Genomic DNA, 15,826 nt, shown 5'->3' with positions numbered 1-15,826 from the left:
TTCATACAGCACATTGTAAGCATCCAGTCAGTGATGTAGACAAGCTGTAAGTTTGTCAGTTATGACCAAAAATATTTCAATGCAAAATTGATGGCTTCCTTCGAGTACTGGCTTGACCTCTTAAGACTCATCCTCAAACTGTTTTCTTTTACAAGAAGGATGCAACTTGTGTTGATAGTACTGAGAAGTAGCACTGCACATTTTGCACTGAATTCAAAATCCTCAGACTGGTCACGCAACATTGCAAGAAATGTTTCTAGGAAGCACAGTAAATTAACAGCAGTAGTTAGATCTACGTCCATTTTCTGTAGCCGGATGCTGGTCAGTTTGAGCTGCTGAAGCCCAGTGATCCAAAAGTATGCCATGAAATGGGACTCCAATTGGCCCATTTTCTTCGGAAGAGAAGCTGCATTTAAATGAGTGTCAGGTGCCCAATTTGTATCTTTTGACAGGTCTTCCAAGGCTTGTAGAATACCTCTCTAGTTTAGACAAAATGCCTAGGTAGAATCAGCATGACTACAGCATCGCATATCTGACAGACTTGTGAGAATCAACAATCTCTGGCTAGTGTCAGTATTTGCATTGTGGAAAATAGCTTTCCTTTTACTGAAAGAGTATAACGATTGCATGAACTCCCCAAACTGACTGCATCTGAGCAACTGTTAACACAATTGAGCCCTACTAAATTTAAGGAATGTGCAGCACAGAACACATAAGAATGGCCTTATTGGGTGAGACCAATGGTCCACTTACTCATGATCCTGTCTTCTGACAGTAGCCGGTGCCAGATGCTTTGGAGAGAATAAACAGAACAGAACAATTAAGAGTGATCCATCCTTTGTTTCCCAGTCCCAGCTTCTGGCCGTTGGAGGTTTAGGGACACCTGATAATCAGGGATGCAACCCCATGCTTCTTGGCAATATATATATACACACACGGTCTTAGTGGGTTATTCCGCGACAGATAGCCTGCAGACCATTGTAACAATCAGCCATCCTACTCGTAGGGTTATCATACGATTGCCCATGGCAGACAGACACATCCAAACCTGTTATTTATCAGAGCCAGCACAACTTAACCCTGGTTTGCACCTCTCTGGATCTCAAGGATCTGCAGCCTGATGAAGTGCTCAATTATTTGCCCATCTGAACTGAGAAATTGGAAGATGAATGAGAGCTGGTCTACAAACACTGACTCAACAACAGAGAAATAGCTGGCTTGCTGCAATTCTCCTGGGATGGTATTTTACATTTTCTTTCCCATCAGTTCAATTAATTTATCACATATAGTTGCGGACGAGTAGGAGGGCTTCCCCTTCTGTCCCAATTTAGCCAGCTGGTCAGACAGAAATTGATCAACTCTGTGATATTTGCTCCAAAATCCCCAAATAGTTTCCATTGCTTTTGGAGCCTAATACTTCACCCTGGCCACAGAAGCCAAGTCCATGAGAACTTAAAAAAACGTTATAACTGCCACTGCACACTGAAGAACATCTCTCCAGTGCTGCTGCTTTGAATTAAATTGGCACGCCAAATCAGAGGCAGTCCTATCAGACAGTGATTTTATGTGTGTTACCCAAGCCAGCGTGCAATTTCAGTGTTCTGTACCCCTCTTGTGCTCAGAGAGTCACTCAGGATGTTTCCCATGACTAATTGGGGGTGCAGGTTGTGTTCTTGACTATCTTCCCAGGAGATGAATGCACAGTTGTGCAGCTGGTACCATTGGGAGTGCTTTGATTTCCTTGACCTAGTATGGCCGTTCTTATGTTCTAAGCTAGGTTCAAAGGGGGCAGGTGACAAAAGCCCACAGGTAAGTATATAAAAGGCAACCTAACCAGAGGGCTAGATATTGGGGAGGGGAACATGGAAAATTACAGTAGGGTCATAGGAGCAACAAGAGAGAAATCAGTGGGGGAATCTGCTCAACATCTTAGATGTCTATTTCCCATACTCCTTGGATTTGTGTATAAACAGGAGGAACTAGAAGTGTTAGTTCATAAGCTAAATTATTACTTAATTGGTTGTTCAGGAAGGACAGGCAGGGAAAAAAAGGACAAGATGTTGCCTTATGCATCAGAAAATATACTTGTTCTGAGGTCCAGAAGGAGGTGGGAGGCAGTCCAGTTGAATCATAGAATATCAGGGATGGAAGGGACCTTAGGAGGTCATCTAGTCCAACCCCCTGCTCCAAGCAGGACTAATTCCCCAGTCAGATTTTTACCCCAGTTCCCTAAATGGCCCCCTCAAGGATTGAACTCACAACCCTGGGTTGAAAGTGTCTGGGTAAAGATAAAAGGGGGAAAATAGAGGTGACATGGTAGGGGTCTAATATAGGCCATGAAGAGGTGACACAACCTCTCCCTGGTCTGAATTGCACCCCAAAGTCTGACAACTATGTCCAGCTCTGGTGCCCACAGTTCAAGAAGAATGTTGATCAATTGGAGAGGGTTCAGAGAAGAGCCATGAGAATGATTAAAGGATTAGAAAACCTGCCTTAAAGCGATGCTCAAGGAGCTCAATCTATTTATTTTAACAAAGAGAAGATTAAGGGGTGATTTGATCACAGTCTATAAGTATCTCCACGGTAAATGAATATTTAATAACGGGCTCTTCATTCTAACAGAAAAAGGTGCAACATGAGCCAATGGATGCAAGCTGAAGCTAGACAAATCAAGCCTAGAAATAAGACATACGGTTTTAATTGTGACTGTCATTAACCATGGGAACAATTTACCAAGGCTCGTGATGGAGTCTCCATCGCTGACAATTTTAAAATCAGGATTGGATATTGTCTAGAAGAGCTGCTCTAGAATTATTTTGGGGACATTCTTGGTCTGGTGCTATACAGGAGGTCAGACTAGACAATCACTAGATCGTTCTGGCCTGGGAATCTATCATTGGAGGTTTTTAAGAACAGGTTGGACAAACACCTTGCAGGGATGGTCTAGCAATACTTGGTCCTGCCTCAGCACAGGAGGAGCTTGCAAGGTCCCTTTTAGCTCTACATTTCTGGGATTCTGTTAAATACTTCTGTAAAAACAGGCCACGTACCAGAAATCAGCGTGCAAAGCAGTACACGTTTCCAGGAGATGGACAGTAAATAAGCCAATCTTCAAGTATCAGAGGGGTAGCTGTGTTAGTCTGGATCTGTAAAAGCAGCAAAGAGTCTTGTGGCACCTTATAGGCTAACAGACGTTTGGGAGCATGAGCTTTCGTGGGTGAATACCCACTTTGTCGGATGCAATCTTGTGCAACCACTTCCCGGTTGTGCAGGGAAAATGAAAAAAGTTCTTTAGAAAACATTTCTTCCTTTCTTTGTAATTACCCAGGCAGAAGTCAGGAAGTTTTCTACGTCCATGTGTATACACACAGCTGAACCTTCAGCATCACAAAACTGCCTGTCAGTTTCATCAGGTTTTTCTCCGCAGGATGTGTAGAAACTTGGTCATTGGGAGATACAGTTCCCTTTTCTTCTTGCACAGCTTTGAATAGGCTGCTGTATTGCTCTAGTCTTTCCTTCTGCTTGCAAATTTTCAACCATTACCAGCTCCAGATGGACCATGTCGTTCCCTGTCATCTTTTCAGCCTCTTCACACATTTCTTGTGGGGGCTTCTCTGGGATTTTTAAAAACACGCCAAGCTTGAGGTTTGGAATTTTTTCAAATAAAACTGCTTCTTTTAAACATTTTTCTTTTTTTCTTCCTGTTTCCATTTAGCACCCTGACTCGAGAGCAGCGGTTGGCACACAAAGCCACGCTTTGCAGAGTAACATCGCAGGAACAGCTAGAATATGCCTTTAACTCCAGCATGCATGGCCTGGGCAAGCACACAGTGGTACGAGCATCAATGTGCATACTAACGTCGCAGCTCCGGCACGTTGGCATTTGTCTAAAACCAGTCAAGTCACGTGTTAGAAATACAAACCACTTTCAATGCGTATGTGGGGTGTGTGTGTGGGTGGAGGGGTTCCAGTGTTATTAAAGAAAAAATGTACAATTGTTCACAGCATTTCCTGCGCTCTTAGTGATGAGCATAGGATCCATGTGAATTTTAAGGCCCTGTACATAAAACAATGGAAGATGAAATATGTAAAATCTGAAGAGGCCTTTAGTCTTCTGAGGGCCTCTGGCACTGGGGCTGATAGGCCTATCTGTGACTAGGACCCTGCCAGGGGCTCGGGCAGGCTGCAGACCAATCTCCAGAAGGACTTCTGGCCCCAACACAGGAGCAACCAATCTGTTCTCCTCCCCTGTCAGAGCTCAGCTGCTGGGCGTCTCCCCTTTTATGTCCATCTCTCAGGCCCAGTGTAGCAGGGTGGGGCTCACTGAGGCAACGCCTGCTCTGTAACCCCTTCCTGGGGGGGTTATACCCCCATCACAGATCATTACTGTAAAAGAGAGCAAGAGGGGATGCTTGATTTTTAATGAGGGTCCCTCTTTTAGGTTTTTTTCTTGGCCTCCCCACTAATGTAATTCGCTCCAGAAGGATTGAGAATTCCCAGGTACTGCATCCAGGGCCGTCCTTACCCATACGCAAAGTACGCAGCTGCGTGCTGCTCCAGCCCCTGCTCCAGCTCTTCCCCAGGGCCCCCACCCCTGCTCCGCCTCCGCCCCACCCGTGCCCCAGCCCTGCCTCCTCCTGCTCCCACCCCGCCCCCACTCCCCTGAGCTCTGCAGCAGGGCCAGGGCTGCACTCACCGGCGGTGGGAGTGCAGCGACCCAGCACCAGCCATGCCGCTGGAGAGTGGTTCCCCCCTGCCCCCCAAGCCAGCCCCCCCCATGGAGGCCTGGGGCCCACTTGTCCCCCACGGAGGCCTGGGACCTGCTCCTCGCCCCCTCCCCCTTCCCCCCCACAGAGACCTGGGGCCCCACACCCTCTCCCCCTGCAGGGTGGACAACTGTGTAGGGCCCCAGAATAGCTAGGGGTGGCCCTGACTGCATCCTGTGCAGGCCCCGAGCCAGTGAAGAATTTGAGCACAAGCTGAACTTGAAGCATGTGTTTACAACCATCCTGATTCAGCACCCCGCGGTCTTGGCGACCGGAGGCTGCATCATTAGTGGTACCAGTTGTGCTGTGGTACCAGAGGAGAGAGGTTTTGGAACTTTCATGTGCGTGGCAGGTGACCCTTGGGTGTGATCCACATTTGAGCTTCCCTTCCCCCTTGCCCGGTGCATGCCAAGAGAGTCTCCACCCTTCTAATAGAGTCACCAAGTTCTGCCAGGTATAGAGTCCTGGGTCGTTCAGCCAGTCCTCTCTCTTCCCTCCCAAGATGCTCAACAACCCATGCACTCAGATTGCAGAATGCAAAACAGAAGAGCCTCCGAAAGCTTTATCACCACTCCGGAAGTCAGTAGAGATAACCTAAAACGGTACGAGATGTGCCCTTTCTCAGTACGCTTACCAATATCACCTCACAGGCAGCCTTAATTCTGGCATTTCCTAGCTTTCGAATGCTTGGCTTTGCAACCTGAAGGTTCTTTTCGCACAGGATTTTTAATGTGATAATAATAAAGCAGTATGTTCATTGAGCCAGTGTCGATTTTTTTTTTATCCGTAGGATGTAAAATAGCAAATGTCCAGCAGGGGGCATGGGAGGAAATGATTTCTCCAAGGATGCCAGTGTCTATTCAAGTGCACTGACAGCACAATGTTTACATGTGCAACACCAAAGACATTTTTAAAAGCCAAGTGAAGAACTAAGAATGGGTTTGGTATTCTCAGGCTTCACAGATCATGTCGAATAAGCCTGTTTTAATGAAAAGCTGCTTTCTAAATCCTTCTCTCTACTCCACCTTTACTGGGACTATGTGAACTCCGGGTGAGGAGCAGATACTTTTTTGGCTGTTTTAAAGGAAATAGGACTTCACAAATATACAGTTATGTTTTTGATGCCCCAATTACTGTGGTGACTGGGGCTCTATGGATAACCCTGAATGGCTGCAAAGATTTGGTGCCCCTGAGACTAATTGTTATTTTCATTTCACGAAGTGGGTATCCACCCACGAAAGCTCATGCTCCAATACATCTGTTAGTCTATAAGGTGCCACAGGACTCTGTCGCTTTTTACAGAAAAACAATGTAATTGTTAAAATGTGAAAGCCACCCTCTTCCCCCTCGACTTGTCCCTTGCTAGTCAGGGACCAAGGGATGTTGGAGGGGCAGGATGGGGAACGCACCTAGTCAGTGGACAAATAGAAGACTCCAGTCTCCAGTGCCGCAATATGACACTTTTGCCAAAATCTAGACTAAGAGCCACATTGCAAGTGGCCTCCCATGAGCGAGTCACAGCCTCTGCATTCCCATTGCTTCTTCCAGCCATCCTGAGGAGCACTCGTCATCCCAAACAGGGCTGGCTTTAGGCCAATTCAACCAATTCCCCTGAATCGGGCCCCGCCCCTAAGAGGGCCCCATGCCCAAACCCCAGTACAGCGTACCGGCAAAAGCCAGTGCGCTGTACCAGGGTGGCCCAGCTTCCCCAGGGGGCAATTTAAAAGGCCTGGGGGCCCCAGCAGGGGCTGGAGCCACAGGCCCTTTAAATTGCCACCAGAGCACCACTGCTGGAGCCCTGGGGTAGGGCTGTGGGGCTTTGGGGGCTATTTAAAAAGTCTGGGGCTCCCATCGCTTCTACCGCCCCAGCCCTTTAAATAGCCACTGGAGCCCCACTGCTTCCCCAGGGTTCCCGTGCCTATTTAAAGAGCTGGAGCAGTAGAAGAAGGGGAGCCCCAGGCCTTTTAAATACCCCCAGAGCCCTGGGGTAGCGGGGGGCTCTGGGGGATATTTAAAGGGCCGGGGCTTCAGCTGCCTCTGCTGCCCCGGTCCTTTAAATAGCCCCCGGAGCCCCGCCCCTTCCCCAGGGCTCCCGCGGCTATTTACAGGGCTGGGGCAGTGGAAGCAGGGGAGCCCTGGGCCCTTTAAATAGCCCCTGAGCCCCAGGCTGCTGCTGCTACCCTGGTGGGGGAGGGAGGAGGAGGGGGCACTCACCATACAGGATGGGCTGTACCCCCTGTACCTGCACCAGCTGCCCGCAGCCAACCCCTGCTGCACCCCCTGCCCACACCAGCCCCGCACCCCCTGCCCTTCCTGAACCAGTTCCTGTCTGCAGCCAGCCCCGCAGCCCCTGCCCTGCCTGAACCAGTTCCTGTCTGCAGCCAGCCCCGCACCCCCTGCCCTGCCTGAACCAGTTCCTGTCTGCAGCCAGCCCTGCACCTGCTGCCTGCCCGTCTCCAGCCAGCCTTGCATCCCCTGTCTCCAGCCCGCACCAGCCCCTGTCTCCAGCCAGCCCCGCACCCCCTGCCTTGCCTCCAGCCCGTCTCCAGCCAGCCTTGCACCCCCTGCCCTGTCTCCAGCCAGCCCCTGCCCTGCCCGCACCAGCCCTGCACCCCCTGCCCTGTCTCCAGCTAACCCCTGCCGCACCCCCCTGCCTGAAGCCAGCCAGCCCACCCCACACACCCCTGTCTCCAGCCAGCCCCGCACCCCTTGCCCAGCCTGCAGCCAGACCCTACCTCCAGACCCCTCCCCGCCCGCCTCCAGCCAGCCCCATGTCCACTGGTGCCCTGCAGTTCCCAGGGAAGTAACCCTGCACATCTGCTTCAATGAGGTGGGCAGGGAGCAGCTGGGACCCACACATGTGCACCCTAGCACACCCTCAGGGAGTGGCAGAGTTCATTTCCAGTTCAGGCCCATCTTTTTAAAAAAGAACTTTAGGTAGGGTTAACATACATCTGTATTTTCCCGGACATGTCAGGCTTTTTGGTTCTTAAATCGCCATCGGGGAGGAAAATACGGACGTATGGTAACCCTATTGGTACAAAAAATACATACTGTGGCAGAACTTTTTATAGGGAACTGGTTGCTAAGAAATGAAAGGCTTTTTTTTACATGTTTTTTTTTTCAGTCATCCCTGCCGAAAATGTTCGAATTGGGCCCCGCACTTCCTAAAGCCGACCCTGTTCCCAAAGGACAGGAAGCAGGGCCAGGGGTCTGCTCACCTACTCCACGTCAGCCCACAAAGCCTCCATGTACTCCAGGAAGAGAACATGGCCTCCAGGAGGTACAGCCCCTCCCCAGGCATCACGGGGCTGCAGACCACCTATTCAGGAATGTGCCTTCAGCGGACAGCTGGACTCAAGGCTGCCACCCCTCGCGATTTCATCACACATCTCACAATATTTGTTGGGTTTCTTGAAGGCCCAGCGCCTGGCCTCCTGTCAGGAGGGGAGAGGCTCGGCTTTCATTTTTAAACGGGTACATTTCTAGCCAGCCTGGTTTCAGAGAAAAGCATGAAAGTGTGAGCGGTGCACACTCAGAAACCAGGAAACACACAGAAAGAACAGACACTTTTTTTTTTTAAACTCTCATGATTTTAAGCTGCTCTCCTGATTTGTGAAGCCTGACTCGGGATTTTTTGAACCCTGGGGACTGGCAGTACTGCAACCTGTGCCTAAAGCATTAGGGCTGGGATTTGCAAAGAGCCAAGGCAGTTCGGCACCCAAACGCCTTTGAAAAGTCCAGCCAAAAAACTCTCACACACACGTGTGCACACATCATCATTAAAACATGTTGAACAGCTTGAGGTGCAGATGTGCTCCCTTGGGGGCACTCCAGGCATCAGCTTGTGCAAAACACACCCCTTTGTGTGAGCAATGGTTAGGTGTATACGGTATAGGCACTGCAAACATAATTACCCATCAGTGCACATGGACGGAATGCTGCAGGCCCCTTTGCAGAAATGTACCCGTTGTACATACCCTCTGGGAACACTTTTCAGGGTTAACTGAGGTCAGTCGCTACCACCTGCTCACAACAGGAGAGAGTCTTGTCTGTGCCCACCAAGGAAAACTCTCTTCACCTAGTGCTGCAGGCCTGGCTTGACATGAGTAACTGGATATGGATGAGGCCTCATTTCTTGGGAGACAGGATTAGGGAGGTAAACAGATCAGCAGGCTGGAAAGAGAATGTCTGGACTAGCTAAGATAAGGGGGAACACCCAGGGAACCATTTACAATGGACAAGATAACAATGGATAAAATAAGCCCGCAATATAAGATGAAGTAAAGAGGAAGTTGTGCATACTGCACAGCGATTGGTTCCTACAAAGTGACCAAGCCAATCACAAAACGTGTGATGCAATGTATAGTAAACGCAGTGTAAGGGGTAAATGTATATAAAGGAAAAGGGTTGCCATGGAACTTTGGATGAGTGGTACATCTTATGGTGACCCCCTACGCATGAGTCTGAGCAACTCAACGTAGCTGTAATAGAGTTCTTGGTGGGTTAGGTAGCCTAGTGGTTAGTGCGCATAGTGCCCCTTCTTGATGGGTAGGTCTTGAAGTCCTGGTCTTCTTTTCATGAGTGTTCTGGTGAGGTAGGCAGGTGGTCTGGGTCCCTCCTGTAGTGGGGGCAGTGCCAGGGGATCCTGGGCTCACCTACTCCAACATATTCTGATCCAGGGTCCCAGGAGGGTCAACAGAGTCTGGTCCCCAAAAGTGGTTTGTGAGTTACCCTTCCTGGGTCACCTCCTACTGCTGCTTTCCTCTCCCAGCATCCAGGCCAAGAGAAAAGAAAAAAGAAAAGAAAAGAAAAGAAAAGAAAAGAAAAGGGCAGCCAAACCATTGGCCCCAACTAGGTCCAGTATATCGTCTTATTCCTTCAAGGACACTCCTCCGGCACCCTTGTCAGGAGCCTTCAGGGTAGGTCTTCCCTCCTCCCCAGCCTCCCCCTTCAGAGGTGGGCTGCTCCCTTTTCAAGCTCCTCTCCAGCTGGAGCATGCTCTGCAGTGTTGCAGGGGCAAGGCTAGTTGGTCCCAGCACTGTTCTTTAATGCCTTCCGGCCCAGCGTGGGGTTTATATAGCCCAGTGGTTTTCAAACTTTTTTTCTGGTGACCCAATTGAAGAAAATTGTTGATGCTAGTGACCCAATGGAGCTGGGGCTGAGGGTTGGGGCAGAGGGTTGGGGTGCAGGCTGCTGGGTGGAGCTGGGAATGAGGGGTTCAGAGTGTGGGAGGGGTCTCTGGACTGGGGCAGAGGGCTCTGAGCTGCGAGTGCAGGCTCTGGGCTGGGGATAAGGGGTTTGGGGTGCAGGAGAGGGCTCTGGGTTTGTGGGGGCTCAGGACTGGGGCAGGGGATTGGGGCTGGGGGTGCAGGCTTACCTCAGGCCAGGGCTGCCCAGAGGGGGGCAATTTGCCCCAGGCCCCGGGCCCTGCAGGGGCCCCCACGAGAATATAGTATTCTACAGTATTGCAACTTTTTTTATGGAAGGGGTCCCCGAAATTGCTTTGCCCCCATCCTCTGGGCAGCCCTGCCTCGGGCGGCTCCTGGTCAGCGGCGCAGCAGGGTGCTAAGGCAGGCTTCCTGCCTGTCCCAGCACCATGGACCCCACTGTGTCCCAGAAGTGGCCAACTTTGCTGTATGCCACATAAATGAACCTGAGTCACAAGACTGGTGTCAAACTGAGTTCTTATGGAACCCAGTGGATGAGATCTCGGGGGAACGCCAACCGTTGACTGCTGGCAACACCAATGCTCAACTCCAGGCTTTGTGAGTGCTGTTTTTTCCCTCTGCAGCCTAGCAATTAGCACACCACCTTCTTACACTTGAGTGCCCAGTCCCTGATCTCCTGGACACCCAATCTGCTGCCTCCATGGAATCAGAGCACCCCGGCGTACTGGTTTGTTTCACCTCAGTGCAACACTCTCCTGAGCACAAGGCACTTTTAGCTATGTCTATAGTAAAACCAAATTGAAATTTATTTAACAGAGTTTGAGAGAAAGATTCAAATAAAAGTAAGGATTTGGAAACAACGTTATAGGTAAAAGAAAAATGTAACTCACAATCTATAGCTTATATGTATTTGCAAGTAGCTTTCCTGTCCACTAAAATATTTCTCACCCAGTGGTTAGACCTTTCAGTGTTTTTCCAGTCCAGTTGGGATCCACCTTTTCTGAGACACTCAAATTGGCAGAGTATCTCCTCCATAATGGGTAACATTTGTGCCCTTTTCTCTTATACATGTAACCCGTCTGCCAGTTGGAGTCAACAGCAACCAGGGCCAGGTTCAATGCCCAGGGGTTCCTCTTCAACAATACAACACAGAACTGACTCGAGCCCCCACCCAGTAACCTGGGACAGTTACATACCATCCCTGGGTGCCTCTAAGAGGCAATACTTCCCCCCTTGCAAGCACAGAGTCTGAGAGTAGAAAGAAACTTTTAATAAAAGGAGGGAAGTCACCCGACATTAATTTGGGAAAATGCTGCAAGCAGGATTCACAAACACAAAACCACGAGCAAAGGACCCACCCCAGAGTACGCTGGGCAGTGTCCTTTTGCCTCGGGTTCTTAAGTCCAGCAACCAAAAGTTCCTTTAATGTCCCCTTTCCTTCTCCCTCGACCCCACCACACCCCACTCACAGTTGTTGTCCTTGGTCAGCGAAGACTCAGAGTTCAGAGGTGCAGGTGGGAGGGTCACCTTGGTCGCTTTGCTGTTCAGATGCTCTCTATAGCATCAACTGCCCTGCCAGTCACTTGCTACTCCCTCCACTGTATGGGATGTCTTCACATCCCACCACTTAACACAGCTCTCAGTGGGGATGCCTCAGTACTAGTGCAAACTGGGCAGCTTTACATATAAGATACTGTCCCTAATACTTACACCTGGCTATCCTTGATTTCAGCTCTACTATCATGTAACAAGACTCCCCATTGAGTCTTAATCAGCACTGTTATTATACTGGGGGTGGGGTGGGGTGAGAAGAGAAGAGATTAGCCAGTACTTAAAACCCCTCACACCACTCTATGCAAGCACCTATGCCCATCCCTCTCAATTTCACTGAGCTGTGGCACCCTACTCCCCTACCTAGCAAGTGCTCTTTAGTTGAGGGTGATTCCCTCAATCAGGGCATGCCAGAGTTCTGCCACCCTTGATTCACACAACAAGGATAATAACCCTTTAGTACCCTTGCCTTGATAACAAAGTGATTTCTGACCCAACACCAGCCAAAAGTGATCATTTGGGCAAAGCCATCCCATCATGCTGAGCACCCAGGCAGTGTGGGTGTGTCCATGCAAACAAGGTCAGTCCTGCAGTCCTCTTCCCCAGCTCCTCACTAGATGTCAGGGGAGAGCTCATTCAGACCCTGCTTATATACAGTTACAGACTATTGTCTCTCAGCCCAGGGGAACTTCTCTTGGGGTTCTGTGGTCTTTGCAAATGCTCAAGTCTGCATCTGCCCCAGACTATAAACCCAGGGCTCCACTGGGGCAACAGATGATTGTTCTCAGTGTTGGCTGATTTAGCTTTGAGACTCGCCCGCTTATGGTGAACCTATTTCACTTCCAATTGTTTTGGAACGCCATCGCCTACATGTTCCATAGCTCTAAAACTGTCTCGCCTACCACAGGTGCTGACCTTCTGATTTCCCTGGGGGTGCTCGACCCCCGCTCTGCCCCAGGCCCCCTGCTCACAGGCCACCCCTTCCCTCAAGGCCCCACCCCCCACCACTCCTCCCACTCCTGCTCTGTCTCTTCACCTGAGCAGGGGGAGGGATAGCTTAGTGGTTTGAGCATTGGCCTGCTAAACCCAGGGTTGTGAGTTCAATCCTTGAGAAGGCCACTTAGGGATCTGGGGCAAAAATTGGTCCTGCTAGTGAAGGCAGGGGGCTGGACTCAATGACCTTAAGGTCATGCCCTGCCCTCACCCCGCCTCTTCCTACCCCCGCTCCTCCCTCTGCACCCCAGCCCCTCCTGCCTGCTGCTGAACAGCTGATCAACAGCAGGCTGCAGGCACTGGGGAGGAGGAAGAGGAGCTGATTGGCAGCGCTTTGAAGTTTAAGTGTAGCCATAGCCTTACAAATTTGCAGCGCTGCAGCAGGGTGTGAAAACACACCCTCTCCAGCCAGGGGCGGCTCTACGTTTTTGGCCGCCCCAAGCAGCCATGCGCGGGAGGTGCCCCGGAGCCGCGGACCTCCCGCGGGCATGACTGCAGAGGGACCGCTGGTCCCACGTGGCTCGGCTGGACCCCCGCGGCTGCGGACGGTTCGCGGGACCGGCGGCTCCGCTTGAGCTGCCGCAGCCATGCCTGCGGGAGGTCCAGCCGAGCCGCGGGACGAGCGCCCCCTCCGCAGTCATGCCTGCGGCAGGTCCGGTCAGCCCGGGGCTCCGGTGGACCTCCCGCAGGCATGACTGCGGCAGGTGCACCGGCCCAGCCTGCCCCCCCCCCCGGCCGCAGGGGACGCCCCCTAGAGTTTGCCGCCCTAGGCACCAGCTTGTTTTGCTGGTGCCTAGAGCCGCCCCTGTCTCCAGCGCTGCAAATTGCGGCGCTGCAAAGTGCCAGTGTGGTCAAAGCCCCAGCGCTGGGAGCGCGGCTCCCAGTGCTGTCCGTTATTCCCCACAGGGAGGTGGAGTACGGACAGCGCTGGGAGAGCTCTCTCCCAGCGCTGGTGCTTTGACTACACTTAGCGCTTCAAAGCGCTGCCGCGGCAGCGCTACCGCGGCAGCGCTTTGAAGTGCTAAGTGTAGCCACAGCCTCAGGCAGATACTTCTGGATGCTGCTGCTTGTCGGCGGCAAACTGCGGCATCCAGAGGTGGCGCTGCCGAAATGCCACCGAATTTCAGTGGCATTTCAGTGGATGCTCGTCCACCGGCCAGTATGCGGGCGCACTTAGATGCCCCCATTAGTGCCTTGGTGCCCGCGGGCACTGCGTTGGGGACCCCTGGTTTACACTTATTAAACTCCAAGGCCTAATTAGCATTTTGGATAAAGAGAGTCTTTGTTCAAGATTTATCACCCATGCACCTTCAGTTAAGGTGCTAGAGTTTATGGCAAACATTGCTGAGACCTCCCACAGAGGTCCTAGAAAAACCACAGATGACTCAATTTGGCATTCCTGATACTAGGCTGCCAATGTGCAGAGACGGCTGCTGCTCAGTATTGTCTCATTGTTTCTTGGTACGCCTCTATCAGCCTGTCTGTATCCATCTGCTGTCTCTTGTCTTGTACTTAGCTTGTAAGCCCATCAGGGGCAGCACAATGGGGTCCTGGTCTGTGACTAGGGCCTCTAGACGCTACATTCATACAAATCAATAATTAATAATAATAATAATATTGCCAAGGTAAAAACACAGGGCGGGGGGGAATCTGAAAAACAAAACCTCAGGCATTCTTTATACACCCTAAAGATGAAAAAGGTCAACAGCCCTATGTTTTCCCTAATCCCTTACAGGTCACCTTTAAAAACCCATGGCATTCAAAGAAAGCCATCTCCATTCCCAGTTTTCCCGTGCGGTCCAGAGTCAGCTACAGGTTTCTGCGTTAAAGGACAGTCAGCACTCAACAGAGGATAGCTGTCTGTCACTTCTTGTTTATCTGACTGAACTGGAAGCATGCCCAGAGTCTTTGCATTTCTCAAACTCACTGAAAACCCGGGGCCTTGGAGAGCAAAACTGGACGGCATGCTTAAATCCTTCATCAGCCGCTGATTTACTTTTATGATTTTACGACAAAAATAGAACATCCGCCTAGCAGCCGAAGAGCTTGTGCACACTCAGCGATTGATGTTGTAAATCTAAGACTGAGCAACTTCACTTGAAACGTCTCTAAGGCTCACATGATACGTGGGTTGGGTTAGCCTAGCCAAATTCTCTGCTCTCCTGCTGTCCAAGGACAATGCCTGCCCTCAGGGGCTTTCCCCTCTGTGACGGAGCGATTCTGGCGGGACCCAACTGAGAGTGCCAAATCAGGACCAATTGCAATTGCTCAAGCAGCAGCAGCCCCCTGGGGGGGTTTTTTTTTCCCTAAGGCAAAAAAAACCAGCCAGAGAAAAAGGGACTTGGGTCACCCACACCACAACCACAAGTCAAGCAATTTCCTTCCCTTACCAGTCTCCCAGTCAGTATCACCACACCAGCACTCTCGGGGGGATAAATGGTTATGAAACCAACAACCCACAAAAAAAAAAAAGAAAAGGCCCCTCCATCCCAAAGGACCCCCCAGACCCAGGTCAATATACACATCAGATCTCTTACCTACAATGTTGCTAATCCTTTAGAATCTAAAATCAAAAGGGTTAGGTTTAAAAACAAAAGGGAAAAGTGAGAGGTAGAGAGGTAGTTATATGGATGGAATCAATTACATACAATTAAGTTCTTCTTTCAGGCTAGTTGCAGTGGAGTAAAGTGCTGTGCAGGTTCAGATCTTCTCTCTGGAACCTGCTGGGATGGGGGATGGATCAGTCAGAGTTCCAGAGTGCAGTCAGTCAGTTTGTAGCAAATTCCAGAAGAGGAAAAGAGATGATGAAGAATGGAAATGATGAGATGATGCATCATTATATAGACTTTTTCCAGGTGTAAAATCCCTTTGTCCTCAAAATGGAAAAAAAATTACAAATGGAGTTTGCAGGTCTGTCTGCCTTCTCTTGCCTTCATGGGGTAGCTAATGGTGTGGCTGCCCTAGCCATCCCATAGGCAGCTAGCAGCTCAGCAACATCAGAGTGTCTGGGAGAGGCAGAGCATAATATAAAATACATAATAAACAGAACAGACAGAATAACTTCAACTACAAAATCAAACACACACATACAACCAGCAACCGCAACCCGCAACCCCTAACCTGGTCTGACACACCTTGAACCCCCTTTACCTAAGTTTTTGGCCCTACTAGAGGAGGTTTTGTTACCACCTTGTTTTTTATGCCCCAATTTATTATCCCTCCCAATCAGCACGTTCTCAAGTACAGCAGAATGCCCAGTGACTTTGGTGGGAACAGACTCTGACCCTCGGAGCACAATTCCACACCCTTCACTAACGTTGGTGAGCATTGAACGCATGTGAATAG

General features: G+C 50.4%; 1 long non-coding RNA gene across 1 annotated transcript in view; it reads right to left on the bottom strand.

The window, feature by feature from the left end:
• The window catches only part of LOC120405324, a 38,920-nt gene that overhangs the window by 9,971 nt on the left and 13,123 nt on the right, over positions 1-15,826 (bottom strand). The window lies entirely within an intron of this gene.

Source organism: Mauremys reevesii, linkage group 4 (genome assembly GCF_016161935.1).
Source record: "Mauremys reevesii isolate NIE-2019 linkage group 4, ASM1616193v1, whole genome shotgun sequence".
NCBI lineage: Eukaryota > Metazoa > Chordata > Testudines > Geoemydidae > Mauremys > Mauremys reevesii.
The sequence above is the reverse complement of the archived record's forward strand: the minus strand, read 5'-3'. Positions and strand labels throughout refer to the sequence as shown.